The following is a 14,160-nucleotide window of genomic DNA, read 5'->3' as shown; positions in this document are numbered from 1 at the left end:
AACGATGTTACATAGACGTTGCCAGGGACTTCCTCACCGCGACGAGGGAACCAGGCCTTTCCGATAATGTGACCGCTGTACGGATGCCTGCGAGTCTTGGATGGCTTCCGTCCCTCGCCCGTTCTGCGCATGCGTCCGCTGGCGGGTTTTTGAGTTGGGTAGGCCCTGCCGGGGGTATGACGTCTCTGGTATTGTTTCTCCAAAGTCGGAGCTAGGTGTGCTGAGATCTTCCTGGGACTCGGGCCTAAAACTTGTGTGGCTTTTTCATGTTCCGAATGAGGCCTGAAAGGTGATATTTGAGGTCTTGAGACTTGAGACTTGAGAACTCTACCTGGCACCAGGGGCCACCAATTCAGGAGTTTAGAATTCTACCCGTTTTACCCAATGGAAGAGGAAACAGGATCGTCAGGGAAGGGGCAAGCCCAAGTCTCAGAGAACCAAGGAAGCAAATCTCATGAGAGCTGCATCGAGATTACTGTAGTCTTGTATCGAATTAGTCTCCACCCGCCCGTTCCCAGGTCCATTCCATCTTCCTGCAGAATGCTAAGAAAGCCAATTACAAACCCTGAGAAAAGAATTCCAGGGTTTAATGGAAATTCGGAGCAGCCGCTGTCTGGTACAGCGAACTCCCAACGTGCATCACTTTATGATAGGCAAGAAAAAGAAGTTAATAATTGCCCACTAGATTGTTGTATGTGGCGGCAAACAAAACTTAGGTTTTGAAAAGGAAGGGAAAGGGAGAAAATAATATTGGCCCCAAGTATGCACTAGGTCCTTGAATTACTTGTATTTTTGCTTCTACTTGACAGCAGTGTTACTGATCCATGTTTCCCTTTTGGCTGTCATGGAATGGAAACAAAGAGCCAAGTTTTGTGTCTTAACAGTTTTTTAGTTAAGACACACAAACTATTTTACGTTTTCCTTCCCTCTTTTGGTAATTTTTATTGCGCTAGTAATGTATGAGTATCTGCTCATTTTAAAAAATGAAACGTATTTTCAGTAACAAGTATTCCCGCTATCCTTCAAAAAATGGGAAACGGAAAACCCAAAGTTAAAAGAATTTGTACAAAAGTCACACATTAGCAGTCTAGCCAAAGAGATGGCCAAAAGACAAGGGACTGGACTCCAGAATGAATTTTCTTTCAAACCAATCTTTTTTGCTTTGTTCACGTGCCAAATAGCTTCTTGGCGACTTTATATTCTTGCTGTTGTGGTTAGAGAAACTTGTTTTTGTTAACAGAACGGTGAACTAAAACATTTTTAAGCTTCACTAATTCTAAACAACAGGATACATAAGGAGATTCCTTTTAATCATGGAATAGCCATTGTACAAAGAGCCTAATGATAAGTCTGGTATTACTAGAGTGTAAATAATTTAATAATTACAAATTATCTAGCCAAGTGTTGAACAGTAGTATTTCTCAGAGAATAATGGTAGCAGAGACTTACCAGATGATTTTAAGTTATGCCCAAATCTCAGTTCCTCCAAGTCCATTTCTAGACTTGGTCCATTTACCAGATGATTTTAAGTTATCATGCCTATATTTCAGTTCCTCCAAGTCCATTTATATTTAACTAAACATTCATTAAATCAAAAATAATGTTAAGAAAACACTTGGAGTGGATTGAAAGATAACATTGAATAAAAGAACTGGACTCGTGGTAACTAGGAATGTATATAAAGTGGACCTAAAAAGGGGCTCACAGCCACTCACAACTTCCAATAAGAGAAAAATTAAACATCTGCCTCCTGTTGCTCACTAGAGCCTTTTTCTAATGTGTGGAGGATGATATACTTGTGCTTCACTCATACTTCTCTGCAGCAACTAAAGGTGCCTGGGAATTCCTGCATAGGGTTTTGATAGGTTGTCACGTCTAAGTGATTAAAAGAAATGTGGAACAATTTCAAAAAATCAGATGGTACGGGCTTCCCTGGTGGCGCAGTGGTTGAGAGTCCGCCTGCCGATGGGGGGGACACGGGTTCGTGCCCCGGTCCGGGAAGATCCCACATGCCACAGAGCGGCCGGGCCCGTGAGCCATGGCCGCTGAGCCTGCGCGTCCGGAGCCTGTGCTCCGCAACGGGAGAGACCACAACAGTAAGAGGCCCGCGTACCGCAAAAAAAAAAAAAAAAAAAAAATCAGATGGTAAACTGCTGATACCACTGTGCCCATGTTTGGATTGGAAGACAAAAGGACATTCCTGCACCCCAGACAGAAAGCTACTACCCCTCTGCATGTATCTTCATCTTCCCCTGACTTCTTTACTTCATTCCCTTTCTCAGGCCGTTTTCTTCCTGTCCTTCCAGTTGAAAAACAATCCTCTTTCTAATTTCTTTTTTTTTTTATTTAGTGCACTACAGCACTTTGTTTCTCTCTTTTAATGTTTATACCCTTGTTTTTTTCCCTGACTGCAATTAACTAAAAATGTTTAGAATCTACCCCATAGAACAGACTCTGCGGGCCCTTAACTCACCCTGGCCAGTGAACTACTGCCTTTCTCTATTCATCTTGCTTTCTACGACTACTTAAAACGTCAACTCTCTTCCAAACGACTACTTAAAACGTCAACTCTCTTCCAACCTCAGATCTTCCAGTTTACATTCTTGCTTTTGGCAGATGACATTGTCTCATATTTTGTTAAGAAAATAGAAAGTCTCAAAGAGGAATTGCCTGAACTTCAGACCTCCAAATCTACAAACTAAGTTATATCTGCACTTGTCCTCACTTCTTTTGCTTGTTTCAATGCGGCAATTTCCTTCTACCCGAAGTCAACCCTTATATTTGTGCTCTGGCTCCTTCCCTCTCAGGAAACTTTGTATAAATGCAGTATCCCTCTCTCTTGCTCTTGTATCTTTAACCTCTTTCTTTCTACAGGCTCATTTCCATCAATGATAAACATGCTACAGTATCTTGCCGTCATAACTACTATCCTTTCTTTCACAGTTGGGCATTTCAAAGCATTGTTTGCATTTGTCTAAACTTGACATAATCGGTAATTGTCTATTTCAGACAATTTGTTTAGTGACAATCTTTTACTATACTGTAAGCTTTGTGAGGAAACAGACCATGTCTGCTCTATTCACCACTGTATCCTCAGAGCATAGCATGATGTTGGCTAAAGCAGGTACTCAATACATATTTGCAAATGGATGAATAATGGATGAATAGAATGTAGAGAATAGAGAGATTATATAATAATACATATTATACATATAATAACATCGGTGATTTATAATGATTACAATTTGTAATTGACTCTGGATGTGTGGGAAATTTCTGAAATACACAGCAAATGTTAACAGTTCATGGCACCATAGGATGCACTCAGTAAGTATTTGTTAAATGAATGAAAGAAATTATCTCTCGATGGCATCATAGAGCAGGTGAGTTTCACCTTGTTTATATTTTTCTGTATTTGAATTTTTTACAATAATTTTGCATTCTTTTTCTCTTTTTTTAAAAATAGTACAAGGCGGCTTCCCTGGTGGTGCAGTGGTTAAGAATCCGCCTGCCAATGCAGGGGACACGGGTTCGAGCCCTGGTCCGGGAAGATCCCACATGCCGCAGAGCAACTAAGCCTATGTGCCACAACTCCTGAGCCTGCACTCTAGAGCCCGTGAGCCACAACTACTGAGCACACGTGCCACAACTACTGAAGCCCGCGCACCTAGAGCCTGTGCTCCGCAACAAGAGAAGCCACCACAATGAGAAGCCCATGCAGCACAACAAAGAGTAGCCCTCGCTCGCCGCAACTAGAGAAAGCCCGTGCACAGCAACAAAGACCCAACGCAGCCAAAAAATAATAATAACTTAAAAAAAATAGTACAAGACTTCCCTGGTGATCCAGTGGTTAAGACTCCTTGCTTCCATTGCAGAGGGCACAGGTTCAATCCCTGATCGGGGAACTAAAATCCCACATGCTCTGTGGCATGGCCAAAAACAACAACAACAACAAAAATAGTATAAACATATCCTTACCAGTATTAATTTTTAGGCCTATCCTTGAAAATCTTTTCTGTGCTTTAGATATATACACGTGTATACAGTTTATACATATTTTAAAATAATTATGTATACACAGGAGGTTGCAAAAAGAGATTATGTGTACACTCACTTTTTTCTAATGATCTCATGTCATTATAGTACAATATCAAAACCAGGATATTGACATTGGTACAATGTGTGTGCATATAATTGTATGCCATTTTATCACATGTAGATTCATATAGCTACCACTGCAATCAAGGTACAGACTTCTTCCATCACCACAAAGATACACCTTGTGCTCCCTCTTTATACTCAAGCCCACCCCCATTTCTCTCACCATTCCTAACCCTTTGTCACTAATCTGGTTTCCATCTCTATGATTTCGTCATTTCCAGATGTTATGTAAACGGAAATATATGGTATATGCCTTTTGAGATTGGCCTTTTTCACTCAGAATAAGGCCTGTGAGATTTATTCAAGCTATTGTGTGTATCAGTAGTCCATTTCCTCTTATGGCTGAGAAGGATTCCCTGGTATGGATTTATCACAGTTTGTCTAACCACCTATTGGACATTGTGGTTGTTTCCACTTTTTTTTTTTTTTTTTTTTTTTTTGCGGTACGCGGGCCTCTCACTGCCGCGGCCTCTCCCGTTGCGGAGCACAGGCTCCAGACGTGCAGGCTCAGCGGCCATGGCTCACGGGCCCAGCCACTCCGTGGCATGTGGGATCCTCCCGGACCGGGGCACGAACCCATGTCCCCTGCATTGGCAGGTGGACTCGCAACCACCGCGCCACCAGGGAAGCCCTGTTTCCACTTTTTGGCTTTTACAAATAAAATAGACCATTTGTATGTAATGCAATTATTGATATTTTAAGGCTTCAGTCGGCCACTTTATTGTTTTCTGGTTTTGGTTTTTCTATTTTCTTTTTCCTGTCTTTCTGTTGGTTACTCAAAGATGAGTTAAGAATTCCATTTTGATTTGTCTGTATTGTTTTAAAGTGTATCTCTTTGTATAAATTTTTAGTGATTGCTCTATTATATATACATAACTTAGCAGTCTACTGGTGGTAATATTTTACTAGTTCCAGTGACGTATAAACATCTTCACTGCTAATTAAGTTCCTTTCCTGTCTCTAGTTTATAATTGTCTTAAATATTTCCTCTACGTACATTGAGAACCGTATTGAACAACGTTATAATTTTTACTTCAATCATCAGATACAACCTAGAAATTTCAAGAGGGAAAGTGTTGTATTTACCTATATTTTTATTCTTTCCATTGTTCTTTCTTCCTTATGTCCCAAGATTCCTTTTTGTTTAGAGAATTTCTTTTAGTCATTCTCTTAGGATAGGTTTGCTAGCAACAAATTCTTTCAGGCTTGCTTCATTTGAGAATGTCTTGACTTCTCCTTTATTACTAAAGCATATTCTTACTGCTTATAGAATCTGGATTGACAGTTCTTTTCTTTTGGCACTTGAAAACTGTGCGACTTCTTTCTGGCCTCCATAGTTTTAGAAGGGAAATCTGTCAATAAAATTGCTTTTTCCTGGGCTTCCCTGGTGGCGCAGTGGTTGAGAGTCCACCTGCTGATGCGGGGGACACGGGATCGTGCCCCAGTCTGGGAAGATACCACATGCCGCGGAGCGGCTAGGCTCGTGAGCCATGGCCGCTGAGCCTGCGCGTCCGGATCCTGTGCTCCGCAACGGGAGAGGCCACAACAGCGAGAGGCTCGCCTACCGCCAAAAAAAAAAAAAAAAAAAAAATTGTTTTTCCTGCTGTTTATAAGCTATTGTTTCTTTCTTGCTGCTTTCAAGAATTTTTTTCTTTGTCTTTAGCTTTCAGAAGTTTGACTATGCTGTGTCTTGGTGGAGATTTATTTAGGTTTATTCTATTTGAGATTCACTCAACATTTTTATTCTATATGTTTATGTCTTTTGCCAGTTTGGGAATTTTTAGACATTATTTCTTCACATACTTTTCGTGGTTGTGGTAGAAATCCAAGCTCCTCATTAGGCCTCCTTTGACACCCCATGTGGGCAGGAAAGGGCACCCCATTACTCTTGTACAGGGGTGAGGGTTCAGGTTCTCCACCAGCCTCCAGTGATACCACCCAAGTTGGGAGGTAGAGGGGTGCTTCATCACTACACCCCACATGACCTCCACTGGAAGATAGTAAAAGTTCTGGCTTCCCACTCAGTCTTCTCTGACACCATCCTGGAAGGGAGTTGGAGTACCTCATTATAGCCTGGCAAGGGTGAAAGGCTAGACTTCCCACTGGGCTACTGCTGACAGAGGTGGTGGAACCACCACTTTTTCTTGTGATATTTGGTTGGAGTATGGCAATGTGTCAGTGGTCTCCAAGAACACTCCTTTGTTCAATGCTTCACCAGGAGGACTCACAGGAGTCAATTTATTGTTGTATTCACAGTTGAGATTTACAGCAGAAGGTTACAAAGCAAAATCAGCAAAGGGAAAAGTTTCAAGGAATGAAGCCTAGAGGAAACAAAGCACAAGATTCTAAGAGTTCTCTCTAAGTGGAATGGCCCATGGTGTGCTCAGTTTTTCAATCAGTGAATTGTGACAACACATATGAAGGGTTTTCTCCTGGGAAGCTCTTTAGAGATTCTTTACCCAAGGTTTTTGGAGGTCTGGTCATGTAGGTACTCACTTGCTAATATCAATTTCACACTCCCAAAAGGAAAGCAGGTGAGCAGCATAAACCACGTGGTTTCCATGAACAATCTAGGCACAGTGAGACACTCTTCTCATTTAGGGAAGGTTTAATATTAGTGCAGGAAAATATCAGTGAAGTTCCCAGATGCCAGCCAAGGGCCAACCTCGCAAACAGGATTTTCTGGCGACAACAGGCTCAGGCCTCCCACGTTGACTCCTTTCTGCACAAGTGGTTATTAACTAAATGTTTTCTGCCTTGCTAGGCTGTGGCTTTCCCGGTTCTTTGTCTAGAGAGAACAGGCTTTTGTCTGAGCCCACTGACATTTCCAGGTTGTCAGTATCTCTAGCACCCCAACTATGAAGTAAAAAGAAAACTCAGAGAACTCACTGCCTTGTCTTTCCAGGTAACTAGAGAACTCACTCCCTTGTCTTTCCAGGTAACTAGACAATCTGCCTTCTCTCCACCTTTCAGTCTTCTTATATTTGTTTTATAGCATCCAGGGTTTTTAGCTGTACTTGGCAGAAGGAATGGGGAGAAATGCAACTACTCTGCCTCATCCTGGAACAGGAAGTCTCTGTATTACTTTTAAAATTAAGAAAAAAGGGATTTTTAAAATTTTCATTTTGAAAACAGAGTATATATATATATATATATATATATATATATATATATCCACACACATACATATATAAACAAAACATATACACATATATATATATTAAAAATAGGCTTAATTTTTTAAATTGGATTTAGAACATAACATGGGATCTATCCTCTTAAAAAAAATTCTAGATATACAGTACACTATCCGTGCAGGCAGTTACACATGGAGAGTGTTAACTGTAAAACCTGTGCTTCTGGTTTATATCCAAAGTCATGTGCATAGGAGACAATATCTTCTTAATCATGTGAGAAATAATTACAAATGTCCCTACCCACACATTCTAGACTAATGAACTATTTCTGAGATGAAAAATTTAGTATGATATACTGCAACCTAATCAACATTCAATTTGAAATCGTAAACAAGAACATCAAATTGTTATTATGTTGCAGTATTGCACATTATGAGGGCAATTTCATTTATTTGTTTTTTATATCCACAGTGACTCATAAGTGGATAAATTAATGTCTCCCAACTTCAATAAATATTAATGAAATGTCTAGACTGTTAGAATCTAAACATTTACAATGTGACAAAGCAAGTTTTGATCACCAATAAGCTATCTGTAATGAATAGTTTACCATTGTTTTATTCATTATACTTCTAATTGTCAGGAAACCTTTCTTTAGCAATGTGTTAATGTCCAAAAAGCATTAGATGGGGTTCTAGAGGCAGCCTTGCCTAAAATTATCCTGACTTTGAGGTAATCAATTTCCCCTGACCTCAATACCTGTTTATAAAAATGAGCTAATCGAATAACCAAAAGATGCTTTTAAATTCTATATTTTAAATCTCTAGGGCTTCCCTGGTGGCACAGTGGTTAAGAATCTGCCTGCCAATGCAGGGGATACGGGTTCAAGCCCTGGTCCAGGAAGATCCCTCATGCCACGGAGCAACTAAGCCTGTGCACCACAACTACTGAGCCTGCATGTAGAGCCCGCAAGCCACAACTACTGAACCCATGTGCCACAACTACTGAAGCCCGCGTGCCTAGAGCCCATGCTCTGCAACAAGAGAAGCCACCGCAATGAGAAGCCTGTGCACCACAGCGAAGAGTAGCCCCCGCTCACTCCAACTAGAGAAAGCCCGCGTGCAGCAGCGACAACCCAATGCAGCCAAATATAAATAAATAAGTATATTTATTTAAAAAAAATATATCTAGGGGACTTCCCTGGCAGTCCAGTGGTTAAGACTTTGCCTTCCAATGTAGGGGGTGCAGGTTTGATCCCTGGTCGGGGAGCTAAGATCCCACATCCCTCGAGGCTGAAAAAACAGAAAACAGAAGCAATATTGTAACAAATTCAATAAAGACTTAAAAAAAAACTGGTCCACATAAAAAAAAATCATTAAGGGCTTCCCTGGTGGCGCAGTGGTTGAGAGTCCGCCTGTCGATGCAGGGGACACGGGTTCGTGCCCCGGTCCAGGAGGATCCCACATGCCGCGGAGCGGCTGGGCCCGTGAGCCATGGCCGCTGAGCCTGCGCGTCCGGAGCCTGTGTTCCGAAACGGGAGAGGCCACAACAGTGAGAGGCCCGCGTACCCCCCCAAAAAAAAAAAAAAACTCTAGGTTTTAATTCAATAGTTCTCAAACAACAGCTTATGGACCTATTTGTGTCATGGTTTCCATCAACCTTTCACTTTCAAAATTAGAAATATAAAGATCACGTAGTGCATTTTCATAAAGCCAAATGGAAAAATCATGTTCTTTTTCATTGATAGCTTTTATTACTTCTCTCAGGTCTGTGTTTATCCTTCCTGGAATTTCCAGAGCTTCATTATTCGTAGTGAAATAAATTTCATAGAGAATTTACATTTAGTATTTAAAATTTCATTGATAACATCAAAGTGATACATTTTTTTCTTGATGCTGTATAAGTATTACCTCAAGTGATTTGTTTTGAAATATTATTTATGGTGTTAACTAACAGAAACTTAATCAGGCTAGCTTGTGTTAAAAAAGTGGGGACTGGGGTGGGGAAGAAGGGAAGTATTACAAGGGCACAGTACCTGACAGAGGGTATTAATTAAATGTTGCTGAACCAGGTACCAAGACAAGTTTAAGATCTTTCACAATAAATCCACAGACCTTATCATTAGAGTACTGCTATTAATATGACTCTGACTCCCAGTCTCTGTATCACTCAACTTCAAATCCCCAAATCCTGGGATCAGATCTTGTGGTGGCGTAACTTAGGTGACATGTCTGTCTCTGCACCATTCAACTCCTTCAAGGGCATCAGGTTCTGCCTAAGCCTGCCTTGGCTACTGGGGAGGGTTCTCAGGGAAGAAGGCCTCCCTGTAGGTCAAACAGCCACTCCTGAAGTATGTTCTATACTGATAGTTAAGGGTGTTAATTCTCTTCCTGACAGGTCTCAATATTATTCTTTTTCTCTTCTTAACATTCTAGTTAATTCAATATTTATTCATCCACTCTATTCTTTAGTAATAGTCACATTTTATCTGTAAGCAAATCATTCATTTTCATCCTCTCCATCCATATCTCAGCTCTTTGGATTTACACTAATTTTATTTTATTTTGTTTGAACGAATATTTATTTTACGTTTTCTTAACACCATAAAATTCACCATTTTAAACTGTACAATTCAGTGAATTTTAGTATATTCACAACCGTCATCACTATCTAACCTCGAAAATTTCCATTACCCTGCAAAGTGATCCAATATTTGTTCGGTGTTCCATTTCCCTCTTCCTCTAGCCCTTGGCAACCACTAATTTGCTTTCTGTCTCAACCGGTTTGCCTACAATGGACATTTAATATAAATGGAATCATACAGTGTGTGGATTTGCGTCTGGCTTCTTTCACTTAACATAGTGTTGTGGGGTTTTTTTTAATTTTATTTATTTATTTATTTTTGGCTGTGTTGGGTCTTCGTTGCTGCGCATTGACTTTTTCTAGTTGCGGCAATCGGGGACTACCGTTCGTTGCCGTGCACGGGCTTCTCATTGCGGTGGCTTCCCTTGTTGCAGAGCACGGGATCTAGGCGTGCGGGCTTCAGTAGTTGTGGCTCACGGGCTCTAGAGCGCAGGCTCAGTAGTTGTGGCGCACGGGCTTAGTTGCTCTGCGACATGTTAGCCACCAGGGAAGCCCATCATAGTGTTTTAAAAGTTCATCCATATTCTCATCTGTATTAGTATTTTGTTCCTTTTTATGGTTCTATTGTGTGACTATGCCACATTTTGTTTATTCATTCATCAGTTGATGGATATTTGTGTTGTTTCCACTTTTTGACCATTATAGATAATGCTGCTATAGACATTTGTGTACAAGTTGTGTGGACATACATTTTCAATTCATTTGGGTAGGTGCCTAGAGGTGGAATTTCTGGGTCATATGGTAATTCTATTGTTTAACTTTTTGAGGACCTGCCAAACTGGATTTACACAAATTTTAAATTCTACCACCTGCAAGTGTATTTTATGCTATCATTGCTACTAACATATGAAGAAATATTAAATAGTTCCAAATTAGTTCATGGTTCTCAAATATTTTTAAAAAATTAACACAAATCTCTCCATTATTTTCTTCTTAGAATTACCCCCTCAGAATTTGATTACATTTGAATAACTCTGATTTTGACATGAGTCACAGTTACTATTCCCTTTTTGGTATAGTGAATCTAAGTATAACTTCTTTCTTCATTACTTTCCCATAATAATATTGCTAATTAACAATGACAATGATAACAGCTATTGTTTATTCATGTAAGCACCTTAGTTGTATTACTTCACTTAATTGTCATAACAAACTAAAGAGCAAACTGTATATTCTGCATTTTACTCATTGTTTGAGAAAATCACGGGCAGCTGTCTGTTTAAAAGCACAATTTGTTACTTGATGTTCTACTTTTAACCTTGGTTTAATTCAGTTTCTGATCCCTCAACAAGGCTGGAGAATGCAAACTTAGGACTCCAATAAACAGTCACAGACATATCATTAGCACTGCTTTTTAGTCGTATTGATTATTATTTCTAATCAATGGTCAGCACATCTGATATCTGGTACTATTCTCTCCAGATGTCTTCTGTATCAACTGATTTGGACATGGTGCTTTTATGATCATGAGAAATGGAACTTCAGACATTACTTAATTAGGTGCCTCTTTGCTTTCGGTTTTTGTTTGTTTGTTTCAATAAGCTGCTCCAGTGATCCTTCCATTTCTGAGTTATATCCCACTTCCAATTGTGTTTTCTGAACTGCTCACCCTTTGATCATTCTGCTGGTTCCCTTATTATTAAGTTACTAACCGCTGACACCTGCGCATATCAGCATGTCTAAGAAATGCCTCTAACAGGTTAAGTATTATCATTACACCCATTGTGCAGATAAGGAAACCGAGACATAGTGAAGTGCTTAAGTCATACCAAGGAGTTAGTGGAAGATTTGCACCCAGATAGTTTGACTGCACAGCAAAATTATCCAATAGAAACATAATTTGAACCACATATGTATAATTTTTAATTTTCCAGTAGTCACATAAAACAAGTAAAGACAGGAAATATCCATTTTAATACAATTTTTATTCAACCCAATATATCCAAAATATTATAATTTCAACATGTAATTAATATAAAAAATTAATGAGATATTTCATCTGCTTTTCTTCATACTAAGTCTTTGAAATCCATTGTGTCTTTTCATTTCTCCAAAGAAGACATACAGATGGCCAACAAATGCATGAAAAGATACTCAACATCACTAATCATTAGAGAAATGCAAATCAAAACCACAATGAGGTATCACCTCACACAGGTAAGAATGGCCATCATCAAAAAGGCTACAAATGATAAATGCTGGAGAGGGTGAGGAGAAAAGGGAGCCCTCCTGCACTGTTGGTGGGAATGTAAATTGATACAGCCACTGTGGAGAACAGTATGGAGGTTCCTTAAAAAACTAAAAATAGAACTACCATATAACCCAGCAATCCCACTACTGGACATATACCCTGAGAAAGCCATAATTGAAAAAGATACATGTACCGCAATATTCATCGCAACATTATTTACAATAGCCAGGACATGGAAGCAAACTAAACGTCCATCAACAGATGATTGGATAAAGAAGATGTGGCACATATATACAATGGAATATTACTCTGCCATATAAAGGAATGAAATTGAGTTATTTGTAGTGAGGTGGATGGACCTAGAATCTGTCATACAGAATGAAGTAAGTCAGAAAGAGAAAAACAAACACTATATACTAACGCATATATATGGAATTTTTAAAAATGGTACTGATGAACCTAGAGGCAGGGCAGGAATAAAGACACAGACATAGAGAACAGACTTGAGGACACCGGGTGGGGGAAGGGGAAGCTGGGATGAAGTGAGAGAGTAGCATTGACATATATATACTACCAAATGTAAAATGGATGGCTAGTGGGAAGCTGCTGCATAGCACAGGGAGGTCAGCTCAGTGCTTTGTGACCACCTAGAGGGGTGGGAGGGACGCTCAAGGGGGGGGGGTTATGGGGATATATGTATACATATAGTTGATTCACTTTGTTGTATAACAGAAACTAACACAACATTGTAAAGCATTTATACTCCAGTAAAGATGTGGAAAAAAAAAGAACTCCATTGTATCTTTTCTACTCAGAGCACATCTCAGTTCATACTAGCCATATTTCAAGTGCTCAGTAACCACAAGTGGCTGGTGGCTACTGTACTGGGTAACGTAGCTTTAGAGTATGCCTTTTCAACCCTTTATTCTGCCTCTCCCAGTACTTCTCTGTACTATTATATCTTCGTTATGATTTTGTAAAAGTTTCTTTGCCTTTCCCCATATTTTATTGTATTGGAATTGAAATAATCCATAACTTGGGCATGGAAATTTTTACAATCACACCACTCAAAAGGAAAAATTTAAACACCCCTTCCAAATACTTAGAATGCTATTATTGCATTCATAATTCATTTGTGGGGGAAAATGAAGTTGTTGGTATTCTTTAGTCTTTAAAACATCATAAAAAATAACTATAATTAGTATCTGTGGGTTCAAACTGGAATTTAACTCACTCAACATTTGTTGTGCACCTGCAGTATCACAAACTACCAGCTGGCAGAAGGAAGAAAAAATGCCCTGAAGGAGGGCAAGTATATGGGAGAGATGAGATCTGAGTGTAAACACATCTGTTACCTGCTTTTCCCGTCTCCTCCCTAGGGAAATTGCAGTCTTAATTGTCAGTGTGCACTGTAAGTCTTTTTTTTTTTCTTTTTATGTTTTACATCTAATTTCTCATATAACAATAGTGTTATATACTGAATTTACTTATACTACCAAGACAATCTTGGCATTTTGTAAATACTTTCTTTTTTAAAAAATTTTCTAGGGCTTCCCTGGTGGTACAGTGGTTGAGACCCCACCTGCTGATGCAGGGGACACAGGTTCGTGCCCCGGTCCGGGAAGATCCCACATGCCGCGGAGCGGCTGGGCCCGTGAGCCGTGGCCACTGGGCCTGCGCGTCCGGAGCCTGTGCTCCGCAACGGGAGAGGCCACAGCGGTGAGAGGCCCGCGTACCGCAAAAAAAAAAAAAAAAATTTTTTTTCTAATTTTATTTTATTTTATTTTTATACAGCAGGTTCTTATTAGTCATGAACTTTACACACATCAGTGTATACATGTCAATCCCAATTGTCCAATTCATCACACCACCACCCCCAACCCCCCGTGGCTTTCCCGCCTTGGTGTCCATACGTTTGTTCTCTACACCTGTGTCTCAATTTCTGCCCTGCAAACCGGTTCATCTGTACCATTTTTATAGGTTCCACATATATGCATTAATATACAATATTTGTTTTTCTCTTTCTGA

At 39.8% G+C, this 14,160-nt stretch overlaps 1 long non-coding RNA gene across 1 annotated transcript; it reads left to right on the top strand.

Moving 5' to 3' along the window:
- The first annotated feature begins 23 nt into the window (after positions 1-23).
- Positions 24-12,382, top strand: LOC141278353 (uncharacterized). The gene is made up of 3 exons (XR_012330935.1): positions 24-158; positions 3,467-7,066; positions 8,126-12,382. It is a non-coding gene; the product is annotated as an uncharacterized lncRNA (long non-coding RNA).
- Positions 12,383-14,160: the final 1,778 nt, after the last annotated feature.

Source organism: Tursiops truncatus, chromosome 3 (assembly GCF_011762595.2).
Source record: "Tursiops truncatus isolate mTurTru1 chromosome 3, mTurTru1.mat.Y, whole genome shotgun sequence".
NCBI lineage: Eukaryota > Metazoa > Chordata > Mammalia > Artiodactyla > Delphinidae > Tursiops > Tursiops truncatus.
This window is presented reverse-complemented; position numbering and strand designations above follow the sequence as displayed.